The sequence below is a fragment of the Pristiophorus japonicus genome, chromosome 9, assembly GCF_044704955.1.
Source record: "Pristiophorus japonicus isolate sPriJap1 chromosome 9, sPriJap1.hap1, whole genome shotgun sequence".
Lineage (NCBI taxonomy): Eukaryota > Metazoa > Chordata > Chondrichthyes > Pristiophoridae > Pristiophorus > Pristiophorus japonicus.
In genome coordinates this window covers 69,005,240-69,025,592 of record NC_091985.1, presented here as the reverse complement: position 1 = coordinate 69,025,592, position 20,353 = coordinate 69,005,240, and the positions used below count along the sequence as shown (strand labels likewise).

The 20,353-nt window shown below is 47.6% G+C and overlaps 1 long non-coding RNA gene across 1 annotated transcript in view; it reads right to left on the bottom strand.

Annotated features, from left to right (window-relative positions):
• Nucleotides 1–2,428: 2,428 nt before the first annotated feature.
• The window catches only part of LOC139272629 (uncharacterized), a 68,845-nt gene continuing 50,920 nt past the window's right edge, over nucleotides 2,429–20,353 (bottom strand). The window contains exon 3 of the long non-coding RNA XR_011594918.1: nucleotides 2,429–3,525. This is a non-coding gene — a long non-coding RNA (uncharacterized lncRNA). The remainder of the gene's footprint in view (nucleotides 3,526–20,353) is intronic.

Sequence of the window (20,353 nt, the reverse complement as noted above, 5' to 3'; positions counted from 1 at the left end):
GCTGAAAACAGCGCTGGGCCCTGACTCCGTTAGGTGTGTCGAGGAGGCTCAAGCACGTGAGGAGATCCCGTCCGAACTGAGCCCGTCCGGACGGAATTCCTCATCGGCGCCAAGCCCCGAAACCTCCCTCGGGAGCCGGCGCCTCACAACTTGAGCCGCCTTGGGGAAATCCCCTCCATGCCTTTCAGTTCTGCGCGGAGGGGTTTCCTGTACGGGCTGCTCCTGCACACTCTCAACCTTGCCATCCGCGTCTGCCGTCCGGACACGCCATGGCGTACCATCTTGCCATCCGGAGGAGGCGGGGGTCCCCGATGGAGTGCACTCTATGCGGGAGTCCTCCCACTATTTATCAGGGACTTGGCCTGGAGGGTGGTGCACGGAGCAGTCCCGTGCAACAAATTTTTAAGTCGGTTCACGGGCTCCCAGGCCGCCTGCAATTTCTGCGGTCTGGAGGAGTCCGTGTTCCATGTTTTTATTGAGTGTGCGAGGTTGCAGCCCCTGTTCCATTAATTAAAGGGGCTGCTCCTCAATTTCTGGTTGCACTTCAGTCCCACACTCCTGATCTTTGGGCACCCTGTGCGGAGGGGATCGGGTAGGTCCGAGGGCCTCCTCGTCGGACTGCTCCTGGACATGGCCAAGGGTGCCATCAGCCGGTCCAGGCAGTGGGCGGTCGAGGGGGTCGTTCAGCCTGACTGCCTGCCTCTCTTCCGTGCCTACATCCAGGCCAGGGTGTCCTTAGAGATGGAGCACGCAGTGTCCACCGGTACGCTCGTGGCCTTCCGCGAGAGGTGGGCGCCGGAGGGACTGGAGTGCATCATTACCCTTGGCAACCAAATTTTAATTTGATTTTATATGTTTTAAAATCTAATTTGTTTTAATTGCCGGTTTTAGTGTCCCCCTCCCCTTCTATAGGGGGCACTTATATTGTATGTTTTAGTGCCAAAAAAAAAAGCAAAAAAAAACACAAAAAATAAAACCACACAAAAAAAAAAGGCACTGTTTGCAGTGCCCCCGGATCAGGGGGCACTTGATTTAATTGTTTCATTTTCTTACCAACAAAAAGAGTTGTAGAGCTGTTGGTCGCTGAAAACAGCGCTGGGCCCTGACTCCATTAGGTGTGTCGAGGAGGCTCAAGCACATGGGGAGATTCTGTTTGAACTGACCCCCGTCCGGACGGAATTCCTCATTGGCGCCAAGCCCTGAAACCTCCCTCGGGAGCCGGCGCCTCACAATTTGAGCCACCTCGGGGAAATCCCCTCCGTGCCTTTCAATCCTGCGCGGAGGGGTTTCCTGTACGGGCTGCTCCTACACACTCTCAACCTTGCCATCCTTGTCTGCCATCCGGACACGCCATGGCGTACCATCTTGCCGTCCGGAGGAGGCAGGGGTCCCCGATGGAGTGCACTCTACACAGGAGTCCTCCCACTATTTATCGGGGACTTGGCCTGGAGGGTGGTGCACGGAGCAATCCCGTGCAACAAACTTTTAAGTCAGTTCACGGGCTCCCAGGCCGCCTGCAATTTCTGCGGTCTGGAAGAGTCCATGTTCCATGTTTTTATCGAATGTGCGAGGTTGCAGCCTCTGTTCCATTATTTAAAGGGGCTGCCCCTCAAATTCTGTCTGCACTTCAGTTCCACACTCCTGATCTTTGGACACCCTGTGCAGAGGGGAGCGGGTAGGTCCGAGGGCCTCCTCGTAGGACTGCTCCTGGGCACGGCCATGGGTGCCATCAACCGGTCCAGGCAGCGGGCGGTCGAGGGGGTCGTACATCCGAGCCAGGGTGTCCTTGGAGATGGAGCACGCGGTGTCCACCGGTACGCTCGCGGCCTTCCGCGAGAGGTGGGCGCCGGAGGGACTGGAGTGCATCATTACCCCCGGCAACCAAATTTTTATTTGATTTTATATGTTTTAAAGTTTAATTTGTTTTAATTGCCAGTTTTAGTGTCCCCCTCTCCTTCTATAGGGGGCACTTGTATTGTATGTTTTAGTGCCAAAAAAACCCACAAAAAAAACACAAAAATACCCCCCACAAAAAAAAACACAAAAAAGGGCACTTGAAAAATATTTGGAGTGTCCCCCCCTTTAATCAGGGGGCACTTGATTAATTGGTTAATTTGATTACAACCAACTAAAAGAGTTGTAGAGCTGTTGACTTGTGAGTGGCTTAGCCAGTCACGTGATGTTCACAAGACTCAATAAATCCTCAATAAGTTGAGTTTGGGTCATCCATGATGAGGTATGCAGTTGTGAGCCTAGTGGATGAACTGGTAAGGTGTAGTCTGATTGTTAAATCTTTGTTAATAAACCAACTAGTTCTTAATAGCAATGTGTTGCTATGAATTCTTAAGCAAAGATCCCATGAAGCAAATACATTACAACTGGTGTTTTTTATTTTGATGACCACAAAATTTGACTAAATAGGCTGGATTTTAATCACTTTAGGGGAATGGCACAGCCAAACAAAGAGTCTATTCGTAATTTCACCAACAAAGCAACAAAGTGGAAGCAATCAGGCATTGAAAAAGAGCTGCTCATTAGACTTTTACCAAAGTCCATCTCAATAAAAGCAGAAAGTTGCTTGTGTCTGTGTTTAAGGACTGCTGGTTAGGCCGCTCACTGCCTTGTACAAATGGGTGGAGTGTATAAGCCCCTGATTTGCACCCTTCCTGCCTGCTTTGGGCAGACGTGTCATTTGCCCACTTACAGACCTCCCTGTAAATTGTATCAGGCAGGCCTTGGGCATCCAAGGGGCCAAGGCCCCCCCATCCCAAAATTCCTCTACTGGTTACCCTTTTTTCACCCCAAATTTGCCTTGAAATGGCAATTTATAAAAATAGATCTTTTTTTCATGTTTGCTAAACAGAGTATCTTTATGAAAAAAATGTTTGGGAAACTTTTATTTCATTTGTTTCTGTATATACAATGGTCTTCTGGCCATTTCTCTCTCCAAACCAAAACAAGCACGCCAGTCACTTTGTTGTGAAGACAATGCCCTTTTAAATGACTTTTGCTTGTGGATGATGATTATTCAGAGTTTTTTTTCTGTTTAAGAGCCCACAAACTTGGACAGGTTTCTCTAGTGGGAAACTTTCAGAACACAAATGGCATATGTTGACAACCCATGATGACATTACTCATGGAACATAACATAGATCTCCAATCCAAATCCAACAATAATCAGCATTCTTAAAATGGTACCGGCTGTTCATATTATTAATACAGTTATATACACATAAGGGGGATAAAAACAAAGGGCCCGAAATTGATCACCTTACTGCCCACTACTGCCAACTGCTGCTGACATTCCTCATGAAGATCCGCCCAGTGCCACTTTCGATCTGGGCTGGTGCGGGCGGGAGGGGAGAGCCGCTGGGAAGCACCCGCTGACGTCAGTGGGCGGCCGAGTGGTGCAAATGGACTCCCGCTCATCGAGATGCCAGATTCATGCGGGCGGGAGTCGGCGCCAGAACAGGGGTGGCCCGCTGGTTGGAGGCTGGTCTGTCCCCGAAGGTAGGTATGAAGATCCTGAAAAAAAGGTTAGTAAACTTAAAAAAAAATTTCACAGCGACTTACCTCAATGGTGTCCCCTGAAGGTCTTCCGATGGATTTTTTTTGTTTCTGATGATTTTAATTTTCAGGTCTCCGACCCTCCGTGGGTCCGACTCCATCCTCGGCGGCACTTGGGCGGCAAGCGCCTTTGCCACCGAGAATGAGAGCTCCCGCTGGCTGCCGCCTAGATTGGCGGCATATGTCGCAGATTTGCCCCCCGCCGACCTTTGAGGGATCTGAGTGATGAAAACCCTGCCCAAAGAATTGTCAGGGACCTCGGCGGCCATCGGCGGTCCTTTGGGTGGCACTTGGGCGGACGGGGGCCTTCATCAAATTCGGGCCCAAAGCAGTTTAGGATTTTCAGCAAGTGTACAAATGTACATTGTTGATTTCGTGAGTGGCTTGATTTATTCCCTCCCTACCCATCTGGAATTTGGATGGTCCAAATGTGAGGTTTTAAAAACAATTTTGATCAGACATAAGGATTCGACAGGGAGAGCCTCTCTAGACTGCCAGGGAAATGTACATCTTAGATGGATTGCCCCCCAAGTACCAGTGAAATTCACAGGACAGGAACAACCATGGACATGGGATGGATTAGCTGTAATATTTCATTGTGTCATTTGAACCACTTGACTGTTACAGCTTTGTAACACTTTCTGTGCCAGCTATTAATACATTTACAACAGTACATCTAAAAGCAAACTCGTTTTAAATGCAGTGCTGCAGCTTTAAGCGACTGTTATACTGAAAATCAGATTTAGGTGCAATATCTTTGTGGATATTGGAGTAATTCAGTTTTCTCAAACAATGTGTGTTTGTGTTCTAAGTATTGTCGGCTGTGCGAATTAGGACTTGGAGAGGTTTGCCTTTGCCAGTGTCAACCAATCCTGCATTTTTCACTTTCAATCAAACTTGCAAAATGCAGACACTGTCAGAAGCAGTAAATAGTGAGCCTGACTGCTTCTAGTGCCAGGATTCATACTGCATGCATTCTGCTAGTCTGACTGACAGCAGGAAACGTGAACAGTGCCAATACCAACAAATTCAGGTTATCGAAACAGGATCCAATCACATACTGTGGATTGTTCCACATGTAGAACTATTACAGAAACAGGAGACCCCTTCATTTTAGTGAGAGCCAGTTGTTTCTGCCATTTGTAATGCTTGATCTGCTAAATGAAGAGGACCTTCATGTGGTTAGGGCATAGACATTCTAATTAATGCTTGAAGAGTTAAAATGGAAATATTGTTGCAACTTGTTGCAAAATGATGGCCAGTGCTGTACAATATCACTGTTTATGATTTACAATTCATGCTAGTGAGACAATCAGCAGCGCATGTCCTTTTAACCAGTTGGACACAATGGGAGTCAGTTTCGTGCAGGGCTGACCTGTACCCGTGACCTGAATATCTTGGACCTGATTTTAACAGGTGAGCAGTTAAAATCGCGAACATCGACGAACCACCCCGTTGCCACCGGAAACTCATTGACGGTTATTTGACTGAGTGACTGACTGAGGTCGCCAATACAGGTGCCTTGTGAATAAATTCAGATAGGGGTCCAATGACGTCATTTGGACTCTGATGCAATTTTAACTTGGGTGGGTCAGATATCTCATCCAGCGACCAACCCGTTGAGTAAAACGTATCGACAAATTGACTGACCTGATTGGAAGCTGAATTTAAAGGAGCACTCACCTGCAGACACTTAGGTTATTAGGATATGTGTACTATTGTGAATAGTGCAACTACAGGGCAGCTCTGAGTTTCCAGTTTATTTTTTTCTAATGCGCTCTCCCCCCACCCCCTTATCTACCCTCATTAAGCACTCATTACTTTGTATGGGTGAACAGTTAAAAGAAATAAAGACTTGCATTTACATAGTGCCTTTCACGACCACCAAACGTCTCAAGGCTTTTTACAGCCAATGAAATAGAAACATAGAAACATAGAAAATAGGTGCAGGAGTAGGCCATTCGGCCCTTCGAGCCTGTATCACCATTCAATATGATCATGGCTGATCATGCACTTCAGTACCCCATCCCTGCTTTCTCTCCATACCCCTTGATCCCTTTAGCCGTAAGGGCCACATCTACCTCTCTTTTGAATATATCTAACAAACTGGCCTCAACAACTTTCTGTGGTAGAGAATTCCACATGCTCACAACTCTCTGAGTGAAGAAGTTTCTCCTCATCTTGGTCCTAAATGGCTTACCCCTTATCCTTAGACTGTGACCCCTGCTTCTGGACTTTCCCAACATCTGGAACATTCTTCCTGCATCTAATCTGTCCAATCCCATCAGAATTTTATATGTTTCTGTGAGATCCCCTCTCATTCTTCTAAATTCCAGTGAATATAAGCCTAGTCGGTCCAGTCTTTCTTCATATGTCATGCCTGTCATCCCGGGCATTAGTCTGGTGAACATTCGCTGCACTCCCTCAATAGCAAGACTGTCCTTCCTCAGATTAGGAGACCAAAACTGAACACAATATTCAAGGTGCGGCCTCACCAAGGCCTGTACAACTGTAGTAAGACCTCCCTGCTCCTATACTCAAATCCCCTAGCTATGAAGGCCAACATACCATTTGCCTTCTTCACCGCCTGCTGTACCTGCATGCCAACTTTCAATGACTGATGTACCATGACACCCAGTTGTCGTTGCACCTCCTCTTTTCCTAATCTGTCACCATTCAGATAATAATCTGCCCTCCTGTTTTTACCACCAAAGTGGATAACCTCACATTTATCTACATTATACCGAATCTGCCATGTATTTGCCCACTCACCTAACCTGTCCAAGTCACCCTGCAGCCTCTTAGCATCCTCCTCACAGCTCACACTGCCACCCAGCTTAGTGTCATCTGCAATCTTGGAGATATTACATTCAATTCCTTTGTCTAAATCATTAATGTATATTGTAACTAGCTGGGGTCCCAGCACTGAACCTTGCAGTACCCCACTAATCACTGCTTGCCATTCTGAAAAGGACCCGTTTATTCCCACTCTTTGCTTCCTGTCTGGCAAACAGTTCTCTATCCATGTCAATACATTAACTCCAAAACCATGTGCTTTACTTTTGCATACTAATCTCTTGTGTGGACTTTTGGTGTGTAGTCACTGTTGTAATGTGCAAAATGCCCCAGCCAATTTTGCACACAGCAAGCTCCCACAAGCAGCAATGTGATACAGAATAATGACCAGATAATTGGTTCTTTGTTATGTTGATTGAGGGATAAATATTGGCCAGGACACAGGGGATAACTCCCCTGCTCTTCTTCGAAATATGCCATGGGATCTTTTACATCCACTTTAGAGAGCAGACGTGGCCTCGGTTTAACATCTCATCTGAAAAATGACACCTCCGACAGTGCAGCACTCCCTCAGCACTGCACTGGAGGGTCAGCCTATATTTATGTGCTCAAGTCCCTGGAGTGCAACCCTGGAGTGGGACTTGGACGGCCACAAACATCTGACTCAGAGGCGTGTGTGCTACCCGCTGAGACACAGCTGAAGAACCAGGACAAGCAGCAGATGGGTCTGTTAGAAGACAGCAGGTGAAGGGCACTGCTTTTAGAATGCCTCACCCAGCCCACAGGGTCTATAGACCAGGAGAGAGGTTCTTGGATATTTCTGAGGAGCAGTGCATGAGGAGATTGCACTTCACCAAGCAGGCTGTTACTGACCTATGCAGCCTCAAGCAAGAAATCCTGCTGCACCAGAGAGTCAGCCTTTGCCAATGCAGTCAAAGTCACCACCACCTTTAACGATGTTGCCACAGGCTCCTTCCAGGCTGTTACAGGGGACATCACTCACATCTCTCAGTCTGCAGTATACAACTGCACCAAACAGATCACCAATGCCCTCCTTGCCAGAGCAAACTAGTACATTTTCTTCACGATGGATGCCAACAGCCAGAATGAGAGAGAGCTATGAGATTTGCAGCAGTGGCCAGCTTCCCTCAGGTACAGGGTAGCATAGGGCCCAAGTTTGGGGCCGCGCCTAGAACAGCGCTGCCCCGACCTGGACGCCCGTGGAGGAGGATTTCCTGGAGTGCATAAGGGATGGTTTTCTAGACCAATATGTCGAGGAACCAACTAGGGGGGAGGCCATCTTAGACTGGGTGTTGTGTGATGAGAGAGGATTAATTAGCAATCTTGTTGTGTGAGGCCCCTTGGGGAAGAGTGACCATAATATGGTGGAATTCTGCATTAGGATGGAGAATGAAACAGTTAATTCAGAGACCATGGTCCAGAACTTAAAGAAGGCTAACTTTGAAGGTATGAGGCGTGAATTGGCTAGCATAGATTGGCGAATGATACTTAAGGGGTTGACTGTAGATGGGCAATGGCAGACATTTAGAGACCGGATGGATGAACGACAACAATTGTACATTCCTGTCTGGTGTAAAAATAAAAAAGGGAAGGTGGCTCAACCGTGGCTATCTAGGGAAATCAGGGATAGTATTAAAGCCAAGGAAGTGGCATACAAATTGGCCAGAAATAGCAGCGAACCTGGGGACTGAGAGAAATTTAGAACTCAGCAGAGGAGGACAAAGGGTTTGATTAGGGCAGGGAAAATGGAGTACGAGAAGAAGCTTGCAGGAAACATTAAGACGGATTGCAAAAGTTTCTATAGGTATGTAAAGAGAAAAAGGTTAGTAAAGACAAACGTAGGTCCCCTGCAGTCAGAATCAGGGGAAGTCATAACGGGGAACAAAGAAATGGCAGACCAATTGAACAAGTACTTTGGTTCGGTATTCACCAAGGAGGACACAAACAACCTTCCAGATATAAAAGGGGTCAGAGGGTCTAGTAAAGAGGAGGAATTGAAGGAAATCTTTATTAGTCGGGAAATTGTGTTGGGGAAATTAATGGGATTGAAGGCCAATAAATCCCCAGGGCCTGATGGACTGCATCCCAGAGTACTTAAGAAGGTGGCCTTGGAAATAGCGGATGCATTGACAGTCATTTTCCAACATTCCATTGACTCTGGATCAGTTCCTATCGAGTGGAGGGTAGCCAATGTAACATCACTTTTTAAAAAAGGAGGGAGAGAGAAAACAGGGAATTATAGACCGGTCAGCCTGACCTCAGTAGTGGGTAAAATGATGGAATCAATTATTAAGGATGTCATAGCAGCGCATTTGGAAAGAGGTGACATGATAGGTCCAAGTCAGCATGGATTTGTGAAAGGGAAATCATGCTTGACAAATCTTCTGGAATTTTTTGAGGATGTTTCCAGTAGAGTGGACAAGGGAGAACCAGTTGATGTGGTATATTTGGACTTTCAGAAGGCTTTCGACAAGGTCCCACACAAGAGATTAATGTGCAAAGTTAAAGCACATGGGATTGGGGGTAGTGTGCTGACGTGGATTGAGAACTGGTTGTCAGACAGGAAGCAAAGAGTAGGAGTAAATGGGTACTTTTCAGAATGGCAGGCAGTGACTAGTGAGGTACCGCAAGGTTCTGTGCTTGGGCCCCAGCTGTTTACACTGTACATTAATGATTTAGACGAGGGGATTAAATGTAGTATCTCCAAATTTGCGGATGACACTAAGTTGGGTGGCAGTGTGAGCTGCGAGGAGGATGCTATGAGGCTGCAGAGTGACTTGGATAGGTTAGGTGAGTGGGCAAATGCATGGCAGATGAAGTATAATGTGGATAAATGTGAGGTTATCCACTTTGGTGGTAAAAACAGAGAGACAGACTATTATCTGAATGGTGATAGATTAGGAAAAGGGGAGGTACAACGAGTCCTGGGTGTCATGGTACATCAGTCATTGAAGGTTGGCATGCAGGTACAGCAGGCAGTTAAGAAAGCAAATGGCATGTTAGCCTTCATAGCGAGGGGATTTGAGTACAGGGGCAGGTGGGTATTGCTACATTTTTACAGGGGCTTGGTGAGGCCACACCTGGAGTATTGTGTACAGTTTTGGTCTCCTAACTTGAGGAAAGACATTCTTGCTATTGAGGGAGTGCAGCGAAGGTTCACCAGACTGATTTCCGGGATGGTGGGACTGACATATCAAGAAAGACTGTATCAACTGGGCTTGTATTCACTGGAGTTCAGAAGAATGAGAGGGGATCTCGTAGAAACGTTTTAAATTCTGACGGGTTTAGACAGGTTAGATGCAGGAAGAATGTTCCCAATGTTGGGGAAGTCCAGAACCAGGGGTCACAGACTAAGGATAAGGGGTAAGCCATTTAGGACCGAGATGAGGAGAAACTTCTTCATCCAGAGAGTGATGAACCTGTGGAATTCTCTATCACAGAAAGTTGTTGAGGCCAATTCACTAAATATATTCAAAAGGGATTTAGATGAAGTCCTTACTACTAGGGGGATCAAGGGGTATGGCGAGAAAGCAGGAATGGGGTAATGAAGTTGCATGTTCAGCCATGAACTCATTGAATGGCGGTGCAGGCTAGAAGGGCCGAATGGCCTACTCCTGCACCTATTTTCTATGTTTCTATGTTTCTATGTTTTCGCGCCTGAAAGTGCACCTAAAAAATACCTGCAGATTCTCCGGTTTGCTGCAGGTCCTTTGGAGCTTGGCGCAGGGCGGCATGAGCTGTGGGGGGCGGAGCCAGGTCCCTGCGCTGAAATCAGTGCCAGGACCTCTGCACAGGCGCGCTACAGTGGGCGCGCATGTGCAGTAGCTCCAGGCGCCCGAAACTGTGTGGGAAGGGCCCGAAGCATGCAGCCCCTAGCCCTGGACGAATGGCCTCACTAGGGCTGCGAGGATCAGGCTGCACCTCCCTCGTCCAGCTCCTGCCTCTGGCTCCAGCTTCCTCCCCTGTTCAGCTGGCTCTCTCAACCGCCCCCCGCCCAGCTCCCGCTCCAACCCCCCCCATAGCTCCCGCTCTGACCCACCCCAGATCCCGCTCTGACGATCCCCCACCACCCCCAGCTCCCACTCCGACGACCCTCCCCCCCAGCTCCCACTCCGACGAACCCCCCCCCAGCTCCGGTTTCCCCCGGCCACCTACCTTTAACTCCGGTACGCTCCCTGTTCCTTCGGCGGGGCCCGCCCGCCCGGCATCTTGCTGGGGGCGGGCCCCGCCCGAAGTCTTGGGCCCGTTCAACCTCCTCCCTCTCCTCTCCCCCCTCCCTCGCTCTCCTCTTCCCCATCCCTCCCTCTCCTCTCCCCCCTCCCCCTCCCTCCCTCTCCTCACCCCCCTCCCTCTCCTCTCCCCCTTCCTCATTCTCTCCCCCTCCCTCCCTCTCCTCTCCCCCCTCCCTCTCCTCTCCCCCCTTCCTCCCTCTCCTCTCCCTCCCTCCCTCCTCTCCCCCCTCCCTCCCTCTCCTCTCCCCCCTCCCTCTCCTCTCCCCCTTCCTCCCTCTCTTTCTCCCTCCCTCTCCTCTCCCCCTCCCTCCCTCCCTCTCTCCCTCCCTCCCTCTCCTCTCCCCCCTCTCCCCTCCCCCCTCCCTCTCCTCTCCCCCCTCCCTCCCTCTCTCCCCCTCCCTCCCTCCCTCTCTCCCCCTCCCTCCCTCTCCCCTCCTCTCCCCCTCCCTCGCTCTCCTCCTCCCTCCCTCCTCTCCCCCTCCCTCCCTCTCCTCTCTCCCTCCTTCGCTCTCCTCTACCCTCCCCTCTCCTCTCCCCCCTCCCTCTCCCCTCCCTCTCCCCTCCCTCTCCCTCCCTCCCTCCCTCCCTCTCTCCCCCTCCCTCCTCCTCCCTCCCTCTCCTCTCCCCCTCCCTCCCTCCCTCTCCCTTCCCTCCCTCTCCCCACCCCTCCCTCTCCATCCCTCTCCCCACCCCTCCCTCTCCCTTCCTCTCCCCACCCCTCCCTCTCCATCCCTCTCCCCACCCCCCTCCCTCTCCCTCCCTCTCCCAACCCCTCCCTCCCTCCTCCTCCTCCTCCCCCTCCTCCTCCTTCCCTCCTCCCCCCCCACCCTCTCCTCTCGCTGTCAGAAACACATAGACACTGACAGACAGAGACAGAGACACTGACACTGACAGAGAGTGAGAGAGAGACACACAGACAGACAGAGAGAGAGAGAGACACTGGCAGAGACAGAGAGACACACACTGGGGGGCCCCGTCCCAGCATGCCATTGGAGGGCTCCCGGTGCTGCAGTCGGTGATTAGAAACATTTTTATTTATTGATTTCTAAAAATTTTGATTTGTTATTAATTTTTTTAATTAATTTATTCGTTGATTTATTGATGTATTTATCATTTATTATTGATGATGGCTCTTTATTTGTAAAACTGAAGTGTTTAATGTTTGTAAACTTCCCTTCCCCGCCCCTGTTCCCCCATTCCCAATGCCTGATTTATAACCTATGCCTGATTTTCTAAGTGTAGGCGAGGTTTTTTTGAGCGTACAAAAATCTACACTTACTCCATTCTAAGTTAGTTTGGAGTAAGTTTTCACTGCCTAAACTTTGAAAACAGGTGTAAGTGGCCGGACACGCCCCCTTTTGAAAAAAAAATCTGTTCCAAACTGAAACTGTTCTAACTGACTAGAACTGGAGCAAACTAAATGCCGAGAATTGCAATTTCTAAGACACTCCATTCTAAACCAGTTGCTCCAAAAAAACAGGAGCAACTCAGGCCTAAACTTGGGCCCAAAGAATGTATTCATGTAGCTATCAGAGTGCCAAAAGATAAGCCAATGTGAACAGCAAGGGATTCCACTCCATCAATGTACAACTAGTGTGTGATAACCGCAGAAGGATAATACAAGTTTGTGTCAGTTTTTCTGGCAACTGGCATGGCGCCTTCATCCTTGTATCATTCATCCATCCCCCACTTTTCCACCCATTCAGGAATGTCAGAGGCTGGCTGCGGCAGGACAAGGAATACCCCTACATACATGGCTGATGACACCCTCCTCAACCCCACCATATCTGAGCAACACAGGTACAATGAGAGCCACGGGACCACCAGGAACATTATAGAGCATACCACTGTCCTATTGAATCATAGATTCTGTGTCTGGATCGCACTGGGGGCTCCCTACACTATGACTCAGACAAAGATGACCACATCATTGTAGTTTTAGCATTATGCATAACCGGGCAGTGCAAAGAGGATTGGAGTTGGGAGAGGCACAGCAATGTGAAGGGGCACGATTAGAGAATTAAGAATTGGATGAAGGCGAGGAAGAACCACAAGAAGCAGGGCCACTGCAACACATTGCAGCTGTAGAGGCCAGGGATCAGTTTATAGAGCAGTGCATTCAATGACCTCCTCAATTTGCCTACCTGACAAGTCACAAAAAGTATTAACAGTCATTCTTATTGTCATCACCCCTCCCTTTATTCTATATTGAAGAATATTGAACCCATTCAGTCAACATCTCTGCCAGTTAAATTTTGTCAATGCAGACTAACAAGATGCAATGAAAAGAAACTATAGATTATCGTCCCAAACATGATAAAGGTGGTAATTTTAATTCCAAACATGATATTGAAGTGAATTATTTTTTCACCTAATCATCAATTGCTCATGTGAGGACCCTTAAGATGCATGTGGCCTGGGTGCTTGAGCCTCTGAGGACTTTGGTGCTGATAATAGCACTTCAGCTGCTGCCAGGACAGTCTGGCCCAGATGGCATTCTGGCACTGTGGTTGATATTGGTTGAGGTGGGGTGACAAGGAAGCAGACATGCTGACAACCTGGCAGAAGGTAACTCGTGCCGCACTTATTGTGTCACTGCCACTCCTATTGGGTAGGGCTCAGTACTTTCACCGATCAGCAGATTAAAAAAAGTAAGTAATGCCTTTAAAGTCACTATCTATTCGCTTCATCATTCTATCCAAAATGGACATCTGCTTGTGTAAAGTGGAGCACTGGTTTGAACCCAGAGTCTGCATGGCAGCTGTTTGAGCTTTCACTAAAGGGCCTGACGACAGAGATCCTCTTCAAGGTAGACTGCAGAGTACTGATGCTTTGGGAGATGATACCACATAGGCTGGAAGCAGACTTCTCTACACTTTCAGCCATGGTGGTGAAACTCCTTGACAGGCTTCCAATACCTGTTACAACTGCTTGTATAAAGCAAGTAGTTTGCTTCTCATTGCAAGGTTCTCTGTAACCTAGCCAGGATGTCCCAAAGCACCTTACAGCCAATGAAGTACCTTTGAAGTGTAGCTGCTGTTATAGTAAAGGAAAACATAGCAACTAATTCACGCACAGCAAGGTCCCACAAAAAGAAATGAGATAATGAGCTGATAATCTGTTGTTTAGTGATATTGGTTGACGGATAGCTATTTGCCAGGATGCCAAGGAGAACTCTCCAGCTCTTCTTCAAATAGTGCCATGATAGCTTTTAAGTCTACCTGAGAGGACGGACAGGGCCTGAATTTAACATCCCATCCAAAAGACGGCACCTCTGACAGTGTAGCACTTACTCAGTACTGCACTGAAATGTCAGCTTAGATTATGTGCTAAAATCTCTGGAGTGGGACTTGAACCAACAACAGTCTGATGCAGAGGTGACAGTGCTACCACTGAGCTGACACCTAAAGGAAGGACCTAGAGGAAAGAGAAAAGGGTTAAGAGTTATGATGGCACTGAGAGCCTGCAATCGCAGATGACAGGCACCAGAATAGAGCTTGATGGAGTCAAGCTGTGTGATTGTGCATTTTCCAGAAGTTCACAATGGGGTGCAAGTAATAGTCGTAAACGCTGTTGCGAAAAGCCTTGGCCTCAAAATGTCCTACCCTGACAGGTGAAGAGGGGCCACTGAGTTCCAGCCCTTGCTGCCCCAGTTTTGAAAGGTTCATGAAGTTGGTTAGTTCTCCCCCTGTCTTATTCCCCTCCCTTGTGTAGTCCTGCAGAGAGACAGGGGGAGAGTTAGTGAGTGTCTCCTACAAAGTAGAGTGCAGGAGTGCGGGACTTCTGCTTGTTGTACAGATACTGAGAGGAAGAAGAAGCAAGAGGCAATCAGGATGGGGAGAGATTGAATGGAAAGCACATGTCTAGAGTGTGAAGTGAGGAAGGAGACATGAGAGAAGTTGTCGATTCTACAAAGGCTATCAATTGAGTAGAGAGTGGTATTCGTAACTGTTGAGATGGGAATCAGGAAGAGGTGAGTGTGTGCTTGTAATGAGACTGAGAGGTGGTATGGTGTGACCTTGCACTAAGGGAATTGTTCAGAGAAGTGAGGAAGGGGTGAAGGCCTGTTGCAATGTGCTGCGGAGAGAGATGGAGAAATGAAGAGCTGTACTCACCTTGCTACTCTTGAGAGGTTATTGACTTGCTTCTTGCACTGGATGCAGGTCCTGGGAATCTCATCAATCTTTCTCCATGCCTCGTGCATTTTGTTTTTCAGGATCCTCCTGCCACTGGAGGGAAATGTAACTTCCCTCCTAGTGCTGACCTCTTCCAGCAGAACCTCCAGGGAGGCTTTAGAGAACCTGGCACTTACTTTCTCGACATCTATGACATTCCCCTCCTTTGTGCAGAAACAGTTACCCAATGGCCAGAAGGCAATGCAACCTCGCTATAAGAAAATCTGACCCATCGGAAATTGGGCTCTGAAACTGGGTGGGTTTCCCAGCGGGTCAGTGATACGGGTGGGAAACCCACCCGTGAGATTCTCATGAGCTCCGGGTGTTAAAATAAACTGGGTCTATTTTCTGGGGTAGCAGGAGTTTTAAACTCACCCCGCAACTTACCCTTCCAAAATTCACCCACAATTAAAATTGGGCCAAGAGTTTTATCCCTTCTCAGCTAGGCCACTAGATGGAAGTGCAGTGTGAAAGCAAGATATCCTATTTCACAAGTGAGCAGAACACCAACCTAATCTGCTAGCAAATTACTGAATGACACTCAGGCAGATTGTGAGAAGTCTGCAGTTTAGTCCATCTCTTCCTCTCAGTGGGAATAGGATGGATATATGTTGGGGAATTTCTGATTGGAAAAGACAAGTAAATGTTTAAACAGTGTAAACCAGCACACAAGCCATTGCAGACCAAGGCAGAACTTGACCCCAAATCTAGAAAATGTTCGAATTCATCCGACTGATTGATGAAACTGGCCACTGTTACGAGCAAAGGAACAGATTGACTTTATCCTGTTTTCATTAGCCCGTATTAAAGGCAATGATTCTGAGATGGACAGTGACCTTACCATCCATTCATATAAGATGGCGGCAACACGCTAAATAGGTGCAACTTCTCACTAGGTCCCCTCAGAGTTTAACTCTTCTTTGAGTGTTTAATCTAAGTTTAGGATGATTCAATGATATTTGTCATCACTCCAGATTTCCTCAATTGGCCTTCATCAATTGGCCACAGAATAGTGTCAAAGCCAACTGAAAGTAGATTTTAATACTGCCTCAAGCATTAAACTGCTTTTTGTTCTCAAGCTAAAATCCCACAAGCAGCTGAAAACTGTAAGAACATAAGAACATAAGAATCAAGAGCAGGACTAGACCATACGGCCACTCAAGCCTGCTCCGCCATTCAATAAGATCATGGCTAAGTTTCGATCTCAATGCCACTTTCCCGCCCAATCCCCATATCCCTTGATTCCCCCAGAGTCCAAAAATCTATCTCAGCCTTGAATATACTCAATGATTCAGCATCCACAGCTCTTTTGGGTAGATAATTCCAAAGATTCACAACCCTCTGAGTGAAGAAATTCCTCCTCATCTCGGTCTTAAATGGCTGACCCCCTTATCCTGAGACTTTGCCCTCTAGTTCTAGACTCTCCAGCCAGAGGAAACAACCTCTCAGCATCTACCCTGACAATCCCCCTCAGAATCGTATACGTTTCAATGAGGTCACCCATCATTCTTCTAAATTCCAGAGCGTATAGGCCCAATCTACTCAATCTCTCCTCATGGGACAGTCCTCTCATTCCAGGGATCAATCTAGTAAGCCTTTGTTGCATAGCCTCTAATGCAGTTATGTCCTTTCTTAGATAAGGAGACCAAAACTATGCACAGTACTCCAGGTGTGGTCTCACTAAAGACTTCCTTACTCTTTTACTCCAACCTCCTTACAATAAAGGCCAATGTGCCATTTGTCTTCCTGCATACCTGCATACTAACTCTGTGTTTCCTGTACAAGGACACCTAAATCTCTCTGAACACCAACATAAATAATTTATATTCTGATTTTCTATTCTTCCTACCAAAGTGAATAACCTCACATTTCCCACATTATACTCCATCTTCCAACTTATTTCCCACTCACTTAACCTGTCTATATCCCTTTGCAGGCTCTTTGTGTCCTCCTCACAGCTAACTTTCCCAACTAGATTTGTATCATCAGCAAACTTGGATACATTACACTCCATCCCTTCATCTAAGTCATCTAAGTATAGATTGTAAATAGCTGTGGCCCAAGCACTGATCCTGCGGCACCCCACTAGTTAAAAAGAAAAATAAGAAAGACTTACATTTATATAGCGCCTTTCACGACTAGATGATGTCTCAAAGTGCTTTACAGCCAATGAAGTATTTTTGGAGTGCAGTCACTGTTGTAATGTAGGAAACGCGGCAGCTAATTTGCGCACAGCAACTCCCACAAACAGCAATGTGATAATGACCAGATAATCTGTTTTTGTTATGTTGATTGAGGGATAAATATTGGCCAGGACACTGGGAGAACTCCTGCCATCTGGAAAATAACATGTTTACTCTCTGTTTTCTGCCCTATAGCCAATCCTCTAGATTAGTAGGACAAGAGTCCAACTATTCATTTGCCCTGCAATTGGAGGCATTTTATTTTATTTTCAAAAAGGTATCCTACCAAATGATTCATCCTGGACTGGCTGTGTATGTGTCAAGATTTCCAATATAAAACTCCTGATTGCTACCAGCAAACAATAAGTAGAGCAGCCTACCCAGCAGGAAATAACTCCACTGGAGACCTGGATTTGATAGCAAACCCATGTGCCCATTAGTTGGTATAAAGGACCAAAATAATCTAAAAGTTTCTATACTTCTGCTCCCTAAAATCCCTACTGCTATTTTTAGTCACACTTATAGATAACAAATGTGTAAGAACGGCCACCCCTCTTACTGGCTTAGATTAAACAACAGTGCTACCCATCAGCACCGTGCTGCTATCATGGCAAACGAGCCAAGGGTGGGCAGAGGAAACGTTACAAGGACACCCTCAAAACCTCCCTGATAAAGTGCGGCATCCCCACCGACACCTGGAAGTCCCTGGCCAAAGACCGTTCTGAGTGGAGGAAGTGCATCCGGGAGGGCGCTGAGCGCCTCGAGTTTCATCGGCGAGAGCATGCAGAAATCAAGCGCAGGCAGTGGAAAGAATGTGCGGCAAACCAGTCCCACCCTCCCTTTCCCTCATCGACTGTCTGTCCCACCTGTGGCAGAGATTGTGGTTCTCGTATTGGACTGTTCAGCCACCTAAGGACTCATTCTAAGAGTGGAAGCAAGTCTTCCTTGATTCTGAGGGACTGCCTATGATGATGATGCTGCTATCCTATACTTACTTTAAGGAAAATGAACAGCTCTGAAAAGTGATGGCAGTTTTGTGGCATGGACTTTTATCCACTGTGAGCTGAATTCAGACTATTTTGTATAAACGCCATATCAGGCTGCTATTCTTTAGCTAAACAGATTTATTCTGAACTGCAAGAAGCACATGTCTCACAGACATTCTGTCTCCACCCCCTATCCAAATATTTCCACTTCCTGAGTTCACAGGGAGGTCATACTTGTTTTTTAAAGTGGCAATTCTACATCCAGTCTATGGGTTTACTGAAATTCTTTTTTCACTAAATGTCAATTCTATATAGTAGTTTCAATAGTCATCCAGATTTTGACGCAGATCCTGATTCTTGTTGGTTAGCAGGGTACGTGTCTAATGTTTCTACAGTGTATGATTACATTACAGATGGTTGTTGACAGTACCTAATTCTTTCCCTTGGTTGTTAGCAGATTTATTCTCTTGAGCCCCATGTTGTGGAGGAGAGTCCCACTGACAAGGTGGAAGCATGGGCCTGAATTTGAACCTGCAGGTGTGTGTGGCTTTGGGTGCGGGTGTGTGGTTCAAACCGGCGAAATTGATAGCACGTCGGGAAGCCAACTTGAGCGCATTATGATTCCTCGCGTGCAACCCCCTCAGGAGAGGCGGGTTGTCAATGAACATATGTTAATTGCTCAATTAGCGTGATATTTCAAAACACGTTCCAGTTTAACATCAGGCCCATGGGTTTCCTGGGCTTCGCTAGTGAAAGCAAGGCCTGTACACAGCGGCAATTGAGGGGGCTGAATCTATCTTAGGGAAATATGGCAATATATACTCAGTATTCACAGCTGCTTTCTTACCTGCTAGTGGGAAAGGGTTTGTTCACAGTACTTTTGCTGAGAGTTTACTTTCTACACTGTGGAGGTTTGCTCGATCGCATCAGGATGGGTGCCACTTAGGCTGCCTTAGATTGGATCTCAGATGAGGGCCAGGGAGACCAGCAACAGCACCCGCAGCCTGCTGGTTACAGACCTGTAACTGCACAGCAGAGAGGCGACCCATAGAGAGGGGACCAGCAGAGAAGGGACCAGCAGAGAGATGCAGCTCGCAGGAGGCTTTACCCACAAAACAGTTTCCTTGAAATGTCTGAACACCAGTGTCTCAGGATGTCACTTCAGGTGGTGGCAGACATTTGCAGCCTCCTAGAAGAAGACCTTCTGCCCGCTGAACCTGGTGGGCATGCGTTACCAGTGGCTGTCAAAGTCACCAGCCCCCTCAACCTTTTTGTTTCTGAATCCTTCCAGGGCTCTGCCACAGACATATCCAGGATCTCGGCCACCCACAAATACATTAGATGGCATGTTTGCTACGGCCACCAATTACGTCAAATTTGCCTGCAATGATGCCAGTTGGAATGAGCGGGCGCTCAGCTTTGCGGCTATGGCTGGCTTCTCACAGGTGCAAGGCATCATTGACCGCACACCTGTGGCAATCCGGGCACCTTCAGAATAACTGCAAGGACTTCCACTCCATCAATGTGCAGCTGGTGTGCAACCACAAAAAGATCTTTATGGAGGTGTGTGCAAGACTCCTGGGCAGCTGCATTGATGTTTTCATCCAAGCAGTCCAAGTTTCCTGATCTCTGCAGACCTGGAAGCAGACTTAAGGGGTGGCCGCTAGGTGACAAGGGATACCCACTGCAAACTTGGCTCAGGACACCTGTCAGAAAGCCCAACATTGAAGCCTACCAGCGCTGCAATGAATGCAATGTCACCACCAGATGTGTGATTGAACAGGCCATCGGCATGCTGAAGATATGCTTCAGGTGCCTTGACAGATCTGGAGGTGCCCCTCAGCATGTACCAGCCAGGGTATCCAGAATGGTCGTGGTTTCCTGCGATCTGCACAACATTGCACAACAGCGAGGTTTGGACCTGCAGGAGGAGCGAGGCGAAGTGCTCAAATCTTTCTCGGACAATTTGGAGGGGAGGAGGAAGAAGGAGAGGAGGAGGGTGATGAGGGCAATATACCCCCAGCTGCTCACACTGCTGGCCAGGATGCCAGTGATGCCCTTAACAATGCAAGATTCACTTAGGTTGCACCAGTGGACCCATTTCACCAGAATATGCAATGGTCACTTTTCCCAACCACCCCCCCTGCCCCGCCACCCCCAACGACACTGAAACAAAGCAGTCCTGCAACCAAGCAACCACCCTATCAACATCCCCCATTGGTCCCATCAATTTATGTCCTCACATTCATCATCCAAAGACTTTTGAAGGCCACTTTTCATCCAGCACCCAAGAATGGACAAGACAAGAAAGTGGTTAAAAAGAATAATACTTATGAGCTAAATAAATAACAAAACTTATCAAAACAACATTTCCTCAGACACTCATGTGCATA